Here is a 4,794-nt window from a genome sequence, read left to right as displayed (position 1 = left end):
TTTTAATATATATATTTTTATTCCCTTTTCACTGTGGGAAATGTGGTCCATATGAAACATCTGACATTAAAACCTTGTTTTAAATTCCTTCTGCAGTCTGCATGCTAGGTCTATTAAGATAAAGGAAAGTGTTTTTCCAGTGTCTATAATGTTCTCGTTGTAGCTGAGAAGGGAATTTTAGGAACTACCTGTGTCTCTGCTTGCTAACATCCAAATCTGAGCTCTAAGAATGACAGTAGATTTCCTTGCTTGCAAAACCACAGCTGTGGTTAATGACTGTAATGGAGATGAAGCAGCACATTTTCTTGCAAACATTAATAACTCCTGTGCACATTGTCCACATTTTGCAACCACATTTTCAAACAACTGCATGTTTTTCAGAGGACAGCTGCTTGAGGGAAGCCTCTCTTGCTACCAAATGCTGGCACTTTGTTGTAAAGGTCTGCTCTCGATTTAAAGAGTAGGAGCACAACAGAACTGGTGGCCCAGCAGTACAAAAATCAACAACAAAATAAATCAACTAGCTATTATTCATCTTAGTTTCCCCCAAAATGGTATTGGACTTCAGCATTCCTTGGGCTGAAGGGAATGAGGAGCTCATTTTTGAGTACTTGCCATAGTGCATATGTCGGTATTTGCCACTGACTCTCCCTCATCGCAGCCATCTGCAACCCTCCTGAACAAAATCATGTGCAGCATTGTGTTTAATGTTCCTGAAAGAAAAGGGAACATGTAATAATTATTTTAAAATAAACACCAAAGGGACAAGTACTGTGTTCTTTGGCTTAATTCATACACGGATGAAATCATTTCTCTAAACAGGCCTGCCAATGTCTTGTTTCAAAGTCTGAGCCTTGGAGGAGGCCTGCAATCACTGAATGAAGTGTCATCCATCCCTCCCTCCTCCCACCGCGCTCCCTGCTCCGCAGCAGCCCAGTGAGCCGCAAGCTGCAGCCACCACAGCATGTTGGCTGTGTCTAGGAGGCATGAAATATCTGCTTACGATAAAAGCATAGTGTGGGCAATAAACGTGAGAGAACACCTGGGTGCTCTGCAGCCGCCGGTTCTGCTGCCCTTGTGCTGGCTGCAGACTTTGTCTCTGTTTTGACGTGAAGCAAATGCACGTGCTGGTTGCACACCCCGGTGCATAGACTCCCACGCATGGGAAATGCCCTGTGGTTGGCTCAACAGCTCCAGGAACTTGTGGGGAATCAGCCTTTCCCCTGGGGGAGCCTGGGGAGATGTGGGTCCTCCCAGGGGTCCCGTGCCAGCCAGCTGGGCGAGGTGCTGCTCACACTGCCTGGCACACGAACCGCTGCCCTCAGGGGCTGCACTGCGGGAAGGTGTAGCTAAGTGGTGTGGCTAACCCCAGTGTGTGTGCCTCACCTCCTGGCGTGGGCAGCAGTAGTTTCTTTCTTGCTTGCTTGCTTTCTTGCTTTCCCTTGCTTTCTCTTTCTCCCCCTTCCTTCCTTCCTTCCTTCCTTCCTTCCTTCCTTCCTCTCTTTCTCTCTTTTGATCTCTTTCTCTCTCTCTCTCTTTCTTTTTCCTTCTTTCTTTTCTCAGCCCGTGCGAGATGGGTGCGTTACGCTGAACACATGAAGATGCTGGGATGCCCATGGGTTATTCACGGCCCTCTGAGGACTGGCATGGTGAAGTCCAGGATAATGTCTAGCTTACATGCATTTCAAAGCTATTTTCTCTTTTTTTTTAAAAAGCTGATGGGCACAGGAAGAATTGGTATTTGTGAGTGTGATTGTGTGCAGTTGCAGGAGTCCGGACGTGATGACCTCTGCAGGGTCCTGTCTAGGACTTTGTTCCTGTGCTACCAACATTGGGGACAGAGGACCAGGGACTTGGCAAGGGCATTTACCACCTCTTGGCAGTCACTGTCCAGTTTAATTTTTAATTACCTCCAAGGCCAATCTCAAGATATTACCAATGCCCTCAGAGGGAGTTGCATCAGCCTGTATTCAGAAATCACAGTGAAAACTCAAACTTTGCTTTGGCATTCGTTCTGAGGAACATTTTTAAACTTAGTATAATTTATATGAGACCTTGTAAATGACTTGTGGGTTTTTTTATTTCCAAATCATTATTTGATTTCTGTGAAATGGTGACCATCTTGCCAGAGAGAACGTTGTACATACATTGTTTATTTATTGCTTATAGGAAAATCTACAAAACCTCCCATGCAGGGAACCCATGTAGAACTCCATAGTCCCCTGCTTAACAATGATTGAAAGAAGTGAGCTTCATCTTGTCTACCTGCACAAGGCTGGCTTTCTCCAGTTTACACGATTGCTTTAGTGCTGAACCAGGGTAATTTGTGCCAACAAATGCTGCACCAGCATGCGGAACCTTCACAGACAAACCACCCTGCACTAGTGGACAGCACAGAGTTAGAATACAAATGTTCAAAGACTTGCAGACATCTCAGCGCGAGGATGCTAATCCAATGAGCAACATCCTGAACAGATGTCTGCTCTGTAATTGCTTGTGTGCATGTTAACACTAGCAGGTGATGATCTGACCGCCGGGCTGCATGTGCACGTCTGTGTGTGGGTGTGCGGTGCTGTGTGTGAAAGAGGATGATTTTCTTGATGCTGACATTTTGATGTACAGTAGCGTTTGCTGAAATGCATCATTTCCCCTAAAGAGAGACCTGATCAATCACAATGGGTTGAGCTCTATCTACCTAGTCTTAGCTATGTTAGTCAGTGGCTAGGGAGGAAATTGTTACTCCCCAGCCCGAGTGAAATGAGTCATGAAAGAAGCCAAGATGCTGGCTAGAGATCCTGTGTGAGTTTGATACAATGTTCACTATGTCTTGGAAGAGCTATTTTAAGAAGAATTTGGCCGGAATCCTCGACTTTTGATTATTCTTTTTTCCTTCTCCTTGCATTTTACTGTTTCCCTGTAGCATGTTCTAAACGTTGTGTCTTGATTTATATCTGTAAATAAATCTCCTTATTTATGAAGATGTAATGTCCCTGGGGTCCAGGAGGCCCCAGCCATTCCATGTAACTGAAAGAGACGTTACCTAAGTGGACCATGAATCAGAAGTGGGACAGAGAGGGAGAACTATTTTTACCAACCCGCTTGCCTTGCAAGGAGGTTGCCCAAAAGGCAAGTGGGGGCAGCTGGTTGGGGGACTGGGAAGGCGCTAGGAATTATACCCTAGGGTATCATTTCTGAGTGTTACAAGGTGCATGGGCTGTGCTGAATTATGGAGCAGAGGAAGGAAGCAGTAGAGACAGTGGGAAAGTTTTTGTGCTATCTAAGCAAGAGCCAGAGCATTCTTGACAGAGGAAGAAAGGTAGAAACTGGTGGCAGCTGCTAAAGTGAGTAAGTCACTTTTTCTTACTTGCTTGCTGGCAGCGACCTGGCAGTGTCTGTGCAGCAGTTTAAGTTAGGTGGGTCATGGTGGAATTACAGTGCAGCTTTTCTCTGAAAAGCATCTCCATGTAGACTTCACTTCCATTCCTCCGCTGCCTCTCTAGTGCTGTGAAATGAAGCCCAGTGTTAATGATGCAACTTCTGGATAGTGTCCACAGGGACGTTACCTTTTCAGTCCATTTGTCTGGGTGGGAAGCTTACAGAAGATCTCTGCTTCTTTTGGGAGGAAATGTCCACCTTTTCCTGGGCAGGTTCTGGTTGGAGAGGTGTGGTGTGATCTGCAGTAATTCCAGGTTGTGAGGAGTGCAAGTATCTGTCACCTGACCTTTATCTGTATTTATGGCCTTTTTTGGTAGGGTAGAAAACTTGTCCTAATATGAGTATAAATTCCACTGACTTCACTGGGAGATTTCACAGACTAGGGAACAGAAGTCTTTTCTTGCTTGTTTGATTTTTTTTTTTTAATTGGCTTTATTTTTCAGGAACTTGTTTTACTCATTTATCTTGGTAATAATACTCTGCTAATGATACTCTGCTAGCTCTCTGAAGTGAACTGAAGATGAAGAATGGCTTTACGTACTTCTACAGATGATAGCTTTCAGAGCCTGTTATTGTTGGTATGGTCCTGAACTCTGGTTAGAAAAGTAACTGTCTTGGAAATGGTGTCCTCTCACTGAAAAGATCTCCTCTGGGTTGTCTTTGAGTCCAAGTTATTACTGTCAGTGATTACTGAAGATAATGTGTCTATCTGAGCAAACTAACAGATGTTTTACTAGCATGTTGTGTTTGAAAACATTTTCATTCACTTTTTCCTTAAAAGGCTCTAATTTAATGGGAAGTTTTGGTCTTCTGTATGAAAAATGCAAAGATTTGCGTAAAACCTGTAAAACCAGGAAATACTGCAGGTGAAAAACCTCATTAGAAGGTGCCATTTCAGGCCACTCTCATGTCCTCACTTTTTCATATGGGCTTGACACCCGTCTCTGTGTCCTGCTGTAGCCACAGGGTTCCCACCTCACACTTCTTCCTTTTGCCACGCGAGGACATCACAGTGTGTTGGGAGATGCAATCCAACCAACTATTAACATGAAACAAGCAGCATAACATTTCAAAATTAAAATATTTTTTTTTCCCCCCAAAAGGCAACACTTTTTCAGAAAGGGGGAAAAACACTGGCATAGGTAAGAGGCTGACTGAATTCCTCAACATGTCACTTCAACACACTTATCAGCTTAGTGATGGAGACAATGTGGTAGTGAGGTAAGTGGCAAAAAGCAGCCAATATGGTTATCAACTCCCTTGAGGAGTTTGGAGAGTGACAAAGAAGAAAATCATCTTTCGTCTTGCACATAGACCAAATACGATATGTAATAGAAGAAGAGAGCTCATCACAATCCA

This window comes from Pterocles gutturalis, unplaced genomic scaffold (genome assembly GCF_000699245.1).
Source record: "Pterocles gutturalis isolate BGI_N339 unplaced genomic scaffold, ASM69924v1 scaffold25476, whole genome shotgun sequence".
Taxonomy (NCBI): Eukaryota; Metazoa; Chordata; class Aves; order Pterocliformes; family Pteroclidae; genus Pterocles; species Pterocles gutturalis.
Note: the sequence above shows the minus strand (reverse complement) of the source record.